The sequence below is a fragment of the Acipenser ruthenus genome, chromosome 1, assembly GCF_902713425.1.
Source record: "Acipenser ruthenus chromosome 1, fAciRut3.2 maternal haplotype, whole genome shotgun sequence".
Taxonomy (NCBI): Eukaryota; Metazoa; Chordata; class Actinopteri; order Acipenseriformes; family Acipenseridae; genus Acipenser; species Acipenser ruthenus.
This window is the reverse complement of record NC_081189.1, coordinates 49,818,849-49,835,486: the sequence shown is the minus strand read 5'-3', so window position 1 is coordinate 49,835,486 and position 16,638 is coordinate 49,818,849. Positions and strand designations below refer to the sequence as shown.

The window sequence follows — 16,638 nt, the reverse complement described above, 5'->3', positions numbered from 1 at the left end:
GCCGGATCACCACAGCACTTGTTTTTCACCAACAGCACGTAATATATATTGTACTTAACCACAAGCACTGAGAGCACTCACTTTGGACCTGTGATCGTGTGTGTTTAATTGTGTGTGTTTTGTACCGTGTTTATTGTTTGCAGGACTGCAACCCTTTTTCATTACTGTGCAATACACATTGCCGTGTATTGCCAGCTCATTATTGTTTTATGGCTGGTCATCAGACAATTGGATTTATAATCATTAAAACCCTCATTTCACCCGTACTTTGTTGTCTGTTTGTTATTGGAATTACTGCATCCGCACTGCACCTGATATACACCTGCTACCAATCTACCACTTTGCCACACACATTCACAGCTCCTGCTTACTGGCAGAATAAATTGTGGAGAGCTGAGGGAGATGAAACAGTGCATTGCTTCTAAAGTTATTGATTTAAGCTGCATCCACACTGGACGTGAGCAAAGTCGCCGAATGTCAATCTACACCAGACATGACTTGGAAATGATCAAAAAGACTGAAAATAAATACATGACCCCGTTCATGCATTCCTATCGGACATACTAGAGATTGGCTCTCATTACAAAACAGGTCTTGTTTGGTTACCACCCTGATCTCTGGCAACTCTGTTGTAAAACAGAAGTTGGACTTTTGAAATCTACAGATCAGAGTTATTGAACATCCCTATATATCAAACCGTGTTATTGTTATTATTATTATTAACAGTAATTGTACAGATGTAGTAGTAGTATTTTTTTTTTTTGTGTGGTACCAGTTGTAGTAGTAATCTGTTGTAGTAGTAATCTGATTTGATGCCCGGTACATCTCCAGCTTGAACTGATATTTTCAACAAAATTATTTTATTGTTATACATTTATATATACAACTTACTGCAATCTCAATTGTTTTACAAATTCCTTTAATCCTTTTTGTTTATTAACTAAGTATTTTAAAGAGCAACATTATTATTATTATTATTATTATTATTATTATTGTTACGTCGTTGCTGTTGTTAAGCACTACATAATCACCATCTTCATTCTTCTTCTTATTAAAATCTGTGTTACTATGCACAGGTCACCACTTACCTTTAATTATTTACTTTTATTTAGTATTTATTTAGTTTATATAGAAAATGCTTTATAGGGTTAGAAACTAACAATATCGTGCTAACTAGTCCTGATGTGAAGTGCCCAAGCTGGAATCAACAACAATAGTTGGAATCCCTAAAAATAGGCTTAGATTTTATTTTGCTAAAAACAAACAACGTATAAATTTAGATTTATGTTTTTTTTTTTTTTGTTTGTTTTTTTAAACAAAAGCACCTTCGTAAACGCTCATACAGATTGGTCAATCACCTGTTTGCACCTCGTTACTGAGCGATTACTGTACTGTGTGGTGAGAAACTGACATGGACAGCACCAGACGGGATGACAGAGGAAAAGTCTCTCAGCTGTGTCAACTAGCCAATCATGAAGCACCGCCTGAAACGGTCACTGATGACACAAATAAAATGTTTGAATTACTATCTACAATAATTAATGTACTTACGTACACATGTGGTCTTCACTAAAGTACCAATTTAAAGACTTTCACTATAGCCTTCGGGATGAAATTGTTAGCTAGGTGTAGGGTTGCCACCTTTTCCACAGACCAAACCCAGTCAGCCTAGGTCTATCAAAACTGCTGTATACTGTAATAGTGTAACACAATATCACCAGATCGCAGTACAAATAATAATCAAGCAGTATACACACTATTGTGCTCTTCACATTTCTAGCATTCAAACTTGCAAGGCAGAAAACCAGTAGCTATATCATGGTACGCCGTGGCAAATCAATGCAATTTCTGAAGCGACAATCCTGTCCAACTGTTTGTTTTTTTTTAAACAAATAACTTGTCCATATAGTCACTGAATTTCTGGGCCTGAAAAGCTATTTTGTAACAGTCAGAATTTTTTTACAGCCATTGTGTCATAGCAAATTTCACTCGCACATGCAGACCAATGTAATGGCACCGACTAGAGGGGAGGCATGCCTTGATTTAGTCTTTTCAAATAACGAAGACAGAATAACTAAAACAGAGGTCAGAGAGCCATTGGCAAACTCAGACCACAACATGGTCTCATTTGAAGTGATTTTTAAAAACCAAAAAGTAATGACTAAAGCTAAGGTTAACAATTTTAGTAAAGCAAACTATGAAGGTATGAAACAGAGACTAACAGAAGTAGATTGGAGTAAAATAGAGAAAACATCCACAGAAAAAGGATGGCTGTTTTTTAAAAATGTAGTACTAGATGCGCAAAACAATTACATCCCAAAAGTAGACAAATCTAAATCTAAAACAAAATGGCCAAAATGGTTTAATAGATCAATTAAAAAAATATTCAGCGAAAAAAGACACTTTACAAGCGTTTAAAAGGGACCAAAAACAAAAGTACACAGAAAGAGTACTTGAAACTGTTAACACAAGTCAAAAAGGAAGTTAGAAAAGCCAAGAGAAAGATAGAAATCAATATTGCTAAGGGGGCCAAAACCAATTTCAAAATGTTTTTCCAATATTATAACAGCAAGAGAACATTCAAAGAGGAGGTTAAATGTCTAAGAGACACAAATGGCAAAATCATAGATGAAGAAAAAAAAAATAGCAAATATATTAAATGATTACTTTTCACAGGTTTTTACAAAGGAGGACACGGACATGTCGACCTGTTCCTATCCAATTTTAAATAACTTTAGCATAACAGAGGCAGAAGTGTTAAAGGGACTAGGAGCTCTTAAAATAAGCAAATCCCCTGGGCCGGATGAGATCCTCCCAATAGTACTCAAAGAAATGAAAGAAGTTATTTACAAACCGCTAACCAAGATCATGCAACAGTCTCTTGACACAGGGGTTGTACCGACAGACTGGAAAATAGCAAACGTAATACCGATCCACAAAAAGGGAAACAAAACCGAACCAGGTAACTACAGACTAATAAGCCTGACTTCTATTATTTGTAAACTTAAGGAAACTATAATAAGATCCAAAATGGAAAATTACCTATATGGTAACAATATCCTGGGAGACAGCCAGCATGGTTTTAGGAAAGGAAGATCGTGTAACTAACCTACTTGACTTTTTTGAGGATGCAACACTGAAAATGGATAATTGCAAAGCATACAACATGGTTTATTTAGATTTCCAGAAAGCTTTTGACAAAGTCCAGCATAAAAGATTAATTCTCAAACTGAACGCAGTAGGGATTCAAGGAAATGCATGCACATGGATTAGGGAGTGGTTAACATGTAGAAAACAGAAAGTACTGATTAGAGGAGAAACCTCAACATGGAGCGAGGTAACCAGTGGTGTACCACAGGGATCAGTATTAGGTCCTCTGCTATTCCTAATCTACATTAATGATTTAGATTCTGGTATAGTAAGCAAACTCGTTAAATTTGGAGACGACACAAAATTAGTAGGAGTGGCAAACACTGTTGCATCAGCAAAGGTCATTCAAAATGATCTAGACAGCATTCAGAACTGGGCAGACACATGGCAAATGAAATTTAATAGAGAAAAGTGTAAAGTATTGCATGCAGGCAATAAAAAATGTGCATTATAAATATCATAAGGGAGATACTGAAATTGAAGAAGGGAACTATGAAAAAAGACCTAGGAGTTTATGTTGACTCAGAAATGTCTTCATCTAGACAATGTGGGGAAGCTATAAAAAAGGCCAACAAGATGCTCAGATATATTGTGAGAAGTGTTGAATTTAAATCAAGGGAAGTAATGTTAAAACTTTACAATGCATTAGTAAGACCTCACCTAGAATATTGTGTTCAGTTCTGGTCACCTCGTTACAAAAATGATATTGCTGCTCTAGAAAGAGTGCAAAGAAGAGCAACCAGAATGATCCCGGGTTTAAAAGGCATGTCGTATGCAGACAGGCTAAAATAATTGAATCTATTCAGTCTTGAACAAAGAAGACTACGTGGCGATCTGATTCAAACATTCAAAATCCTAAAAGGTATAAACAATGTCGACCCAGGCGACTTTTTTGACCTGAAAAAAGAAACAAGGACCAGGGGTCACAAATGGAGATTAGATAAAGGGGCATTCAGAACAGAAAATAGGAGGCACTTTTTTACACAGAGAATTGTGAGGGTCTGGAACCAACTCCCCAGTAATGTTGTTGAAGCCGACACCCTGGGATCCTTCAAGAAGCTGCTTGATGAGATTCTGGGATCAATAAGCTACTAACAACCAAATGAGCAAGATGGGCTGAATGGCCTCCTCTCGTTTGTAAACTTTCTTATGTTCTTAAGTTTGGAGATCCCATGATGCTTTCCATGTCTTCATCTGCTGAACCCGACTATAGCCTCAGCAGCAGGTGCCAAATCAAAATTAGCAGATAAGTTAAAGCTCATTATTATTTAGTCATTTAGTAGACTTTTATCTAAAGCTATTTAAGAGACTAGGGGTGAACTGTGCACCAACAACTGTTGCTGAAGAGTCACTTAGAATAGGACCTCTGAAGGACGGAGCACAAGGAGGTTAAGTGACTTGCTGAGAATCACACACAGCGAGCCAGTGGCTGAGCTGGGATTTGAAGCGGGGACCTCCTTGTATCAAATGATCCTGAAGTTGGTTTCTTATTCCCTTTCCAGCTTCTTATTCATATCCCGCAAATGTAGCAGAAATTGAACAAGTAACTCTGGTATTTCAAGGGTAAAAATCGGTTTTGGCCACCTATTTCAAATTTGATTCTCACAAAGGGGGACCCCTCTACGTCACCCATATGTAATTTATCCTGGCCCAAAACTGATTCTGCTGCACTACCACTACTTAAAGTTCACAACTTTCTGAAGCCTAAATCCGGGACGTCATCATTTGCAAAGATTGTAACTCAGTAAGAGTTTCCTCGCTCATACAGTCTTCAGTAACAAGGTGTGAACTCAGAACATGTCGTATAGTAAGAAAAAAATAACCTAAAGTGTACTTTTATTAAATACAGGAGGCATTCAAAAAACAGTGACGTTTCAACCACAAGTTCTTCATGAGATTAAATTGAAGTAAGAGTTTTGAGTTCTTTCAATGAAAACTTTTCCTCACCTCGGTTTAAAAATATTTTATGTGTGGACAGTGTCTACAAAAGCCACTGCGAGCTGACTGCCAGAAAATAGATTTATTTTTAAGTTGCAATAAGTGCAGGCGATCTGCCTTGTGTACTGAAGTCAACTAATATTAGTAATTTAGTTGTTCTGCATTTTATTCTATATATCTGAGCTCCCATATAAAATACCAAAATGTAAATAAATATTCAATGTGCATTTTACTATTGTATTGTCACACTGCCTCATGGTAATTAAGCAAAAGTATCAATTTAGCAAAGATTTAACACTTAATTTACAGATTAATTTATTTCAGTTTAGGGTCAATTTTACAAATTTGTCCTGTATCCAAGTGTCTCAGGGATTATGGGGCCAGTTGGCTTTAGATTTACCTCCGTCCATCAGGGCACTGCTTAATCACAGTTGAGCATATGGCCAAACACGGACGTTCATGAAAAAAGGGACAACTAGCCAAAAGCAGGACAAAAAAAAGATTTTACTAAATTTGCTGCCTAAAAAGAAGGCTGTCCTGGGGCTGTTGGTAGCTACTTACCAGTACTATTACTACTAATACTACCACTACTAAATATTATTATTATTATTATTATTATTATTATTATTATTATTATTATGTTGTTATTCTTAATAATAATCAGCAACTTTTGAATATTTAATATTGTATTTGATTGTAATACTTGTAAGTCGTCTTGGATAAAGTGTCAGCTAAATTAATAAATATTATTATTATTATTTCTTAGCTGACACCCTTATCCAGGACGACTTACAGTTGTTAAAAAGTATCACAATACAAAATATCACATTACACATAATAGTAGTTATAAAATACAATAAAATCAGTAGTAAAAGCAAATTCAAATGAGAAAATAAATACATTTGAGAGCGATCACAACTAAAGCAATTAAACTAAAATATTTGGTTATAAGAGTAAATTCCATTAAGAGCAAGTAGTAAGTACAATAAATGGATTACGAACATTTTTCAAATAAGAGCAATTACAAAAAATGTGAATACGGTTACCTTTAAGAGTAAAATCAAGTACAAGATACAGAAAATATAATGATTGAGAGCAGTAGTAGAATACAGCAAAGTGTGGAGCAGTTAAGTACAAGATGATGCAAGTACGGATACAGTTGGGTGCCACATAGTCCACCATAGTCAAGTTGTGAGGTTTATAGATGCTGTCTTAACAGGTATGTCTTGAGGTGCCGAAAGGTGGTCATGGACTGAGCAGTCCCGATATCCGTGAGTAGGTCGTTCCACAACTGAGGGGCAAGGGTGGAGAAGGAGCGAGCTCTGGAGGCAGGGAAGTGGAGGGGAGGTAAAGCTAATCTGCCGGTGGCAGAGAAGCAGAGGGGATGAGAGGGGGTGTAGGGAGAAATTCAAAGAATATCACAGACATTTGCAGAGCTTTTTTAGATGTTAGAGTAATAAAATAATGACTTGGATCGCATTATTGAGGAGTTTGGTGATAAAACGAGTGATAAGGAGATGATTTATCGGTATGCACTACTATCAAGAGCTATGTGAAAAAAACTGCGAACGAGGTTTAGGGCGGGGCTGGAGATGCAGTACTGAGTGTCCTGTTGATATGCAGTGCCTTTTAAACCTGTTTTACTGTGAAAAAATGTTTTAAAACAGCGCGTCTAAAATAAACTGCGTGTGTGAAAGTAAATTGGACCTGATGCGCATGAGACGCTCTGAATAAATGGACCGCAACGGGTTAATACTAATATGCTGTTGGGTAGTTCACAAACCTTGAAGACAAGATTTGCTATCCATGTCTACAGTGCAAAACGGGAACAAATGTAATAATAATAATAATAATAATAAGTGATATTATATTAGTAATAATAATAATATTATATTCCTGCTTGATTTTTTTTGCTTTTCTGTTGATGTGCCTCTGAGATTTCACGTGTTCAACGTCTGCTTCTGAATGTAATCGATCGAGTGCTAACAGAAAAGTACAAAAAAGCAAACCCAATCTTCATAGAAATCGCCTGGAAATTGTTGAGCATGATCCTGTGCGCTAATTTTGGTTTAAACATATTTTTTCCTGGCATCATCAGTGTTTTGCTTCCTGTTTTGTGTGATTTTAGCTTTTGTCTCGTTTTTACTACTACAGTACTCAATACTGGTAGCTATCAATACTGTATTTCAAATCAAATTATCGTGCAAGGGTATTCTCAAACAGCTGTGTTAATACTATAACAAGGTGTAACAGGGGGAGATCTGTGCTGACTCTTCTGGTGTATTCATAGTGCTGCAGGAAGAGGGCAGCAGCTGTTCAATATCAGCCTGTCGGTCATGGCTGAGAGGCGGGTCTTGGGGTGATTGCTGGCCCTATAAAATAACAATTCTGCTGTTCCCTCAGGTCTGCCCTTCTAAGACGTGCTGAGCGTGCGGAAGCTCTGGTCCAAGAACGGTTCTGGACCGAGAACGGTCTGGAAAGAAATCCAAAAGAAAACAAAAGAAGTGGTAGTGGGGAAAACCTTGGGCAGACCCCATAAGTATTTTTACAGCAGGCTGAGGGAGCAGCGAGTATAGTACGGAGACCCGGGCCGTGCGGGTAGCGACGGTCAGGGTGACGCTGCCGAGTGCAGCACCTTTTATTTGTAGTTTGATTACTGTGTTTTATTTTCCTTTTTCCTTTCGCCTTTTGTTTATTCTTTCGAGCACCTGTGAGTGCGCCTGCACTTGAACTTTGTACCGCCTCTGGTATTGCTGTGGTCCTATCTACCATTGTTGGTAGGCAGACCACGGTCAACAGCGCACTCTGCGGGCTAAAACGTGGAAGCACCCACCATAAATAAACCTGTGCAGTGTTTCAAGTTCACCTTTCTGTTCCCCCTGTGTCAGTGAATTAACCACCACCCTTCCACATGCGATGTCAGTAGTGGGATTCACTGGCTCTGCCCACTTTAAGCAGTGCACAAAAAAATGGATGCCATCCAGTTTGCGGAGATGATGGATCTCCTGCGCCAGACCCTGACTGCTGCGGTGCAAGAGGCTGCCAGACCGGTGGGACCAGATCCCCGGTTGTTAAGACCCACCAAAATGACGGCAGAGGATCGACCCAAAGCCTACCTGGAGGTGTCCGAGTCCCTGGTGACCTCTGCCGGTTGGGCTCCGGCCCAATGGGCTAGTTATCTCTTACCGCAGCTAACGGGGGAGGCGCAAGCCGTGGCGAGGATGCTGTCTCCCGACTGGATGATGAACTGCCCCACGCTAAAAGCAACCATCCTGAATAGCATAGGGGCCACACCAGAGGGATACCGCCGGAAGTTTCGGGATGAGCGCTTCTCACCAGAGGAGCACCCCAGAACCATCGCCCACCATCTGAACGAGTACGCCCTGGGGTGGCTGAATCCGGACGCGATCACCAAAGCCAGGCTGGTGGAGATTATTGTGATCGAGCGGTTTCTGGAGTGCTTGGCTCCAGGACCACAACTGTGGGTACGGCGGCAGGCACCTCCCACTCTCGCCTTTTGTTTATTCTTTTGAGCACCTGTGAGTTATCCGAACAGGCCAAAGCCCGTGTGTCAGAAGCACTGTCTTCCAAACTTGTGAGGCTGGTGGAGGACAACCTTGAAAATGTCGGAAATTGTGCCTGTACAAGTGAGTGCAGCACAGAGGACTTCCCTGTTAAAAAGAAAACGAAGAATGAACAAGCAATGGAATTGTTACTTCGTGGAAGGCAACAAGCACACACTACTTCCAAGGAAACCTTAATCCATTAACCCTTTGCAGTCCATTTATTAAGTGCGTGGCAGGCGCGTCAGGTCCAATTTATTTTCACACGCAGAGTTAATTTTAGACGCGCTGTTTAAAAGTATTTTTTTCCCCACAGTCAAACAGGATTAAAAGGCCCTGCATATCAACAAAGCACTTACTAGGCATCTCCAGCCCCGCCCCACCCTTTCGTTCACTATAGCTTTCACATATGCTAAGAAATAAATAATAATAATAGTCGTACATACCGATCAATCATCTCCTTATCACTCGCTTTATCACCAAACTCAATAATGCGATCCAAGTTGTTATTTTATTACTATAACATCTCTAAAAAGCTCTGCAAATGTCCGTGATATTCTCTGAGCGCTGATGCAGTAAAAGCCAGTTATGGCCGCCGTTATCTGATGCCAGGGGGAAGTATGACTATTCATGAGATACGCCCTTTTTTTTCGGCTTGTCTCGGCTCCTGTCGCTCCCACTCGGCCATTGAATGGTTTTCTCGGCTTTTTCCGAAGAAAAAACACCTAGAAACCCGTTTTTTGCGTCTTTTTGATGATGTCGGACAGGGTCCAACATTGGACTGGATAGGAATAATTGCAATGTCGGACCAGGTCCGACATAGGACCGCAAAGGGTTAAACATCAGCAAAGATCCCCTGATTTGGTGGAAAAACAACCAGACACGCTTTCCCAACCTAGCAGCCTTGGCAAAGAGCATGTTAAGTATCCCTGCAACATCAGTCCAGAGCGAGCGTGTGTTCAGCAAAGCAGGGATGCTTGTAAACAAACTCTGTTCTTCTTTGAAACCGAAGAATGTGGATGCCATAATATTTCTGAATAAAAACAGAAAATAAGCTGGAGAGAGCACAGACTTTGTTACGTTGGATTTGTAAATAGTTAAATTCTTGTGTTTCCAGTCAGATTTTTTTCCCCCTCTAATCCGGTTGCTGTCAAGACATCTTAAGGTAAGAAAGTAATATTTTTAATGTTTTATTAACTTTTTGTGGGGAACCTCGCAGACAGTGTGACTAAGCAAATAATTAGAAATGTGTAGTTTTAATTTCAACTGGAGAAACGTTTACTTTTCGTGATTAGATCTGATGAAAATATACGTACTTATTATTTACACGATTCTTTTGCGTTATGAAAAAACTAAGCATCGCGTCTTGTGACAGAAATGTAATGAATCTTGGTTGTAAATCTCCCTCCCGACCTGTCAGGGCGCAAAGCAGCGAGGTCTGAGTTCTTTGGACGGGCTGGCCTGACAGTTCTTTCCCCGGGTCGGGAAGTCGGTCAGTCTGGAAGAAGGAGAGACTCTGTTGCAAGAACGTATTGACCCGGAAGGGAAACAATGTAGCAGCCGCAGATTGTAAGGCAGCTGCATTTGTTTACCAAGGGTTCTTGTGTGACAGCATATAAGGGGGATGGAGAATCATAAATCGGTTCCTTCGCTTTGGTTATGAAACATAACTCGGAAGGACCCATGCAGCATTTGTAAAATATCGTGAGTGTTTGTCTTGTCTGTAATTGTTACTTGTGTTTTATAGACGGCTAACACGTTCCGGAGCTGTTGCTAAGGACCAGCATAAAACTAGGAACAATGCACTATTGTCACTCATTAAACTGTATCACCCACCACGAGCACTACAGCACGCACCCAGGACTGGTGACCGTGTATGTATATTGCGAGATCCCTGTGTATTGTTTGGGACTGCAACCCGTTATTTAACCATGTGCATTACACATTGCTATGTATTGCTGGGGATCATTGTTTTGGTCACCAGACCTGGATTACAAAAATAAAAATACCCTTTTCCATACCGGATTACAATCTCTGTCTGTGTTATTCCTGCACTGCATCACCTCTGCACCTGTTCACAATCAACCACTTTGATGTACAAAATTTAAAGAATCTTCGCTTAAGACACAGACACAGCGATGCTGTTGATGTTACTGGAATACAGAAAGAGACATGTAGATGAAGGCAACAAACACTGCTTAGAATCTGGTCTCGTTGTCATGGGAACGGTCTACTGTTAGTATATACGAGCATAAAGAAAAGTGTGTCTGTATTCACATGTATATCTATACACATACAGAGATTGCTTAAACTATGATGTAGCATAGAGTTTAAACGTTCAGAAAAGCTAGTGCGACCTTTGATGATATAATACAACCTGGCAATTGTGTGTTAATGATTAGGAAAATGTATTATTAATTTTAATATAACGCTGATAAAATTGAAATACCAATGAAACTTTAAACATGCACTTACCATGCCCAATCCTGGAAGAGCAGCATAACTCAGATCATACAGTGGTACTGTACTAACATTCAATGCCGACAACGTATTTGCCAGAAACAGACGTTTCAGAGCTTTTACGGATTATTTTTCCCCCTCTGACATTCTGGATCATCAGAAGACAGATTTCTGCTCTGAAATGTATCTGCTTCCGTTTGCTCATTAACTACCACTAAAATGTCTGTTTCACTTCAACCGATTGCACAAGATACATGAGAGGCCATACTTATGAAGACAATATTTTGCAAACCAAAAGGTAGGCACAGTGCGTAACGTGCCTATGGCTGCGGGCACCAATGCCCTGATGGACGGAGGGAAACCTAAAGCCAACTGGACCATTAATCCCCGAGACACTTGGATACAGGACAAGTTTGTAAAATTGACTCAACTGAAAAATCAATCTGTAAATTAAGTGTTAAACCTTTGCTAAATTGGTATGTAATTAATTACCGCAAGGCAGCATGACAATACAATAGTAAAATGCACACTGAATTTGTTTTATTTACATTAGGCATTTTATATGGGAGCTCAAATATATAGAATAAAATGCAGAACAACTAGAATGACTAAATATTATCTGACTTCAGCACACAGAGCAGCTTGACTGCACTTACTGCAGCTTTAAAAACAAAATCTGTGTCCTGGCAGTCAGCTCGCAGTGGCTCTTGTAGACACACTCCATGCATAAAATATTTTTAAACCAAGGTGAAGAAAAAAGTTTTTATTGAAAGAAAACTCAAAACTCTTACTCAGCTTAATCTGATGAATTTGTGGTTGAAACGTCATTGTTTTTAGAATGCCTTATATATAGGCTTGCAGAGGTCGCGTTATGCAAAATTTTGCGTCCTAGACACAACATAAATCCATTGGACGGGAAAAATATTTTGTCTTGCATTCACGGGACGCACAGAATAGAAAGAGATGCAGACATGCATATTCGTGGTAATCTATTACACTGCAGCAATGACTGTAAAATACTTGCTTGTTTAAAAAAAAAAAACTGTTCTGCGATATAACAGCATTTATTAAGGTACACTCCAGTCCTGTAGGTGGCAGCAATAAGCTTCATATTTAGCTTTGCCAGCAATATTAATGGTATTTACTTTTAGGCCCCGTCTACCCTATATAACTGATCTTCAGAACCGTACTGAAAAACATTTTAATTAATCCAGCTCAGACTTTAGCGTCCACACTGAAGTACCGTTTAATGTTTAGTCGGGTGTAGCGTACACACACTGCTATTAGAACAGTTTGGTTAAAGTTCCTAGCAGCACAATGAACATTGGAAATGAATACGAAAGTATCCCACCATGCACTGTATTTTATTTTAAAATAATGTGCTGTGCCCCATATTAACAGAGGTCCATATTGCTAAGAAATAAAACAAGTATTTTGGAAAAAGTAAATGCGAACACACACACACACACACACACACACATACACAAGAAGGGCTTGAAGTTTTCAGGTTTTATTTTTAAACAGGTGACAAATTCAGCTGATTGTTTCAGAATTAAAACTCAGAAAAAGCTGTTAATTGCAAAACAATCTTTGCTTTTACTTTCATATCTTGCCTGAGTCTAATTGTGGTCCTTTTAATTTTATTTCAAACAGAGCTGACAAATTACGTGAATTGTTCATCCCCGATCCTACTTTTAACTCGCATTTCATTTTAGCAGTTGTCTAATTTAAAGTTGTGCTTTTGTTAGTTTCTGCACTAGATTAACAGGGATGCCCTTACAGATTTCTTTAAGCACAAAAATCAACCTAGTGCAGAGTGTACACTAACAGCAAGTCATTTGTCAATCTGAAGTTTTTTTGCTAAGCAGTCAGCATCTTCAGGAGAGTCTCATGAAGATAGCTCACCTGCATTTACTTCTGACTAAAAGTACTACAGTGACTGAAGCAATTGCAAGCAGTAGTAATGCACAAAAACACAAACAAAAAATACGTTCTTATAATTATGAATGGGAGATGAAGTATCCGTGGCTTGTTTAATCGAGACGGCAAGATGTACTGTGTGTGAAAGAGCTGCTGGCCAAAAAAACAAAACAAAAAAAACACACGGATGTACAGTTTTTCAAGAATCTTCGCTTAGACATGCCGATGCTGTTGCTGAATGCAGAAAAAATATTAAAACATCTAGATGAAGGCAACAAACAGTGCTTAGAATCCTGTCTCGCTGTTATGCGAAAGGTCTACTGTTACTACTACTACTGAAACTACTACATTCCACAGAGTTTAAACATTCATAAAAATGTACCAAAATGTACATTCCTAGAGTTTCTTAGCCTTTGTGTTAAAATGTATATGTGATGGATGGGAAGCAAAATTTTGGGCTTGTGCATTTCAGGAACGCATGAACAGAAAAACTAGCGCGACCTCTGGGCTTGCTACTATTCTATTTTTATTTGTTTTGCCAAATCAACGATTAATAGATGTTTATTTTTGAAAGGATTTTCTGTTTTTTTATCTTTATTTTTCAATTCAAGCACAGCATGGGTGAAATCAACCTTTATGCTTAAAAAAACCCATACTTTTTATGCCATGAAATGAATGTCTAATTTAGAGAAACCCCTTTATCATATTAGACATGCATGTACCTTGTAAAGCTAAAATTCCTACACAAATTAAAAAATGGTCTCAAATAAACCGTAGAAAACGCAGCACATAGTGTATTACACAGACTTGTATAGCATACATTTACAACTAAAAATAATATGCACAAAACAAAACATTAGATAGTTGAACAGAACTAACTTGCACTTAGTATTCACTGGAGGCAAAGCAGACGGGCCCGCTTCGTACTGCCGCGGAGACTTCTGCCGTCGATCAGGGTATTGTGCATAATACTCATTAAGTGTTTTCCTCTTGCGCCCCATTTTCAAATCAACCTAGTAACTGTCACCGTATATACCTATAATAGCAAACGCTTACCTACACCTTAACCCGCTCATTTCAAAGTAGGCACTTTGAATGACAGACTACAGCTGGCAAATGAAAGTGCACAGTCGGTCTTGATGATTAACAGTCACTTAAACGAATGAGAGCTTCTATTGCTGCTTCAGCCAACGAGATCTGCCAGGACAAGAGGAAATGACTGACGGTGAAACTACACTAGCCTATTAAGGAACCAGAATTGACTGACAGCAACCCCTAGCCATTCAGAGCGGAACGAAGACAGGGCAGACAAGTATTAAAACTACACAGACTAAAGAGGATTTCTTAAATTATTATTTTTGTTAAGAAAAAAAATAGCGAGTGGTTTTAACAATGTTTATCCTATATAAATTAATTTCAGTCTGTGGCAATGTGCCCCGCCCGTGTGCATTTGTGTTTTATGTTGTATGTTGCGTGTGTTAATGTTGGTGTATTGTAGTTGGTACACGGGATATAATGTGGGTAATGAGCACGAGTGTTTAAAATGTATAATTGTATTTAGGCACGGGGATTGCACTTCACTTCACGTGCATTTAAAGTATTTAATATGTGAGCACGGGGTTGCACAGAATTAGTTCACATGCTGGGATTCAAGTGAATAACTAATTAGAAATTGAATCCCGGCACAACAGTATATTTAGATGCACAAAGCACTTATTCGGGGTTGTGTGTTCGGTGAGTGGAGAACGGGTGTGGAGAAGGAGTAAATAAAAGTAAAATAAAGTAAATAAGTTATTTGTACTCACCATGTTTGTTTGTCTATTAGTCCACCGTTTGATTAAGTGTTAGTCTGTTTTGTTTGTCTATTTATTTTGGCTTAAAGTGCCGTCTTCTGTTTTGTTCAACCTTTTACTTATTTGTTTATTAAAACACTGAGCGCTGCCGCGTCTCAGATTCACTGCAAGTACTGCCTGTCTGTGTGTGATTCTTTCTGGCCTGACGTCATCCCTGCAGCTAGCCGGTCACACAGTCTAACTCATTTTTTGGGAATTCAACGTTTAACAAGCTTTACCGATTAAAATCGAAAAGTAGCAAGCCTACTTATATATTTAATAAACGTTCTTAAGGTTATTTGATATATATATATATATATATATTTTACTATATGTATCTTCACACCTCGTTACTGAAGACTGAATGAGAGCGGAAACTCTCTTTTGGGCCGGGATAAATACATATGGGTGATGTAGAGTGGTTACCACTCTGTGAGAATCAACTTTGAAATAAGTGGCCCAAAGCTATTTAACCCCTTAAATAATCATTACTTATTCAATTTGCATCATTAGCCAACTTGCAATCTGTGCCATGTTTGCCCACTGTTTTTGTATTAAAATACACTTTGGGCCAGGATGAATACATATTGATGACATAGAGGGGTTCCCCCTCTGTGATAATCAACTTTGAAATAAGTGGCTCAAAGTGATTTTACCCTTAAAATACCCCAGTTATTTATTAAATTTGTGTTACATTTGAGGGATGCGAATAAGATGCTGGAATGTGAATAAAAAGCTGGCCGAATACTTCAGTGTCGTTTATATCTAGCCCTTTTACAATACAATACACATTTATTTTCATATGCCATGGCATCTCAGAGCGCTGTACAAAGTTAAAAACAAAACATCTCATATGTACAGTACACTCCAGTTACAACCAAATATTTAAAAGCACAAAAAAAAAATGTCTGCAAATTTTGATTTAAAAGAATCCAATGTTTCAACCTGCCTAATGGTAATCAGAATAGAGTTCCACAACCGAGGTGCACAACAGCAAAAAGCTCTGGAGTATATGAAGTATGTCTTTAAAACAGCAACAAGACAAATGCACACTATTTCCATTTAGGTATATTAACCATTCAGTGTCGATCAATATTAAATGAAAATGATCAAGTTAGTTGTTTTTTTTTGGACAAAATACTGCAATTATTGAATTTCTAATTTAGTTGGATTTCAGGGCATGAAGTTAAGGTCATGAAGGGCAAGGCAATGTTGCCTCGTTGGGCATGAAAATTCAGGAGCAACAAGGCAGTTCTAGGGGGCAAAAAGGCAAAACATAAATCCAACCCAAAGGCACCAAGGTGATTTCATATCCATTCATAAAACAACAAAAAATAAATACCGAAAGCGTATTACGTTGATGAAAAGAATTCAAACAGACACTTTAATAAATCACAGTGCATCTTCTTCCAATTATTTAACATTAAGAAACAAAAACACAAATACAGTGCAAAACAGATATTTCCTAATAGACATTATTTACACATCATATATATATGATGTGTAAATTTAAACCCGTTTGACTGTGAAAAAAAATACTTTTAAACAGCGCGTCTAAAATTAACTGCGCGTGTGAAAATTAATTAGACCTGGTGTGCCTGACGCGCGATTAGTAAATGGACTGCTTTTATACAGACAGAGGGTTTGTAAGTAATCAACAAAAGTTGGGACACCTGTAGGAATTGTTAGCATCAACTTTCAAGGCTTAATTTACTTCCACTGCTACAGAACAGCTGTAAGTTGTTAACCCATTACTTGTTCCCTGAAAAAGGCCT

The 16,638-nt window shown here is 38.5% G+C and overlaps 1 protein-coding gene across 6 annotated transcripts in view; it reads right to left on the bottom strand.

Moving 5' to 3' along the window:
- Positions 1-16,638, bottom strand: part of LOC117420944 (mitochondrial nicotinamide adenine dinucleotide transporter SLC25A51-like) — a 40,563-nt gene that overhangs the window by 13,795 nt on the left and 10,130 nt on the right. Inside the window, exon 1 of one of the 6 annotated variants that reach the window (XM_059025968.1) lies at positions 14,088-14,207. The exons of 4 other annotated variants lie outside the window; for them this stretch is intronic. The gene's annotated coding sequence lies outside the window, so the exon portion shown is untranslated. Of the gene's footprint in view, positions 1-13,910; positions 13,979-14,087; positions 14,208-16,638 lie in introns of those variants that run through there. One more of the 6 variants, XM_059025964.1, reaches the window with a different exon arrangement.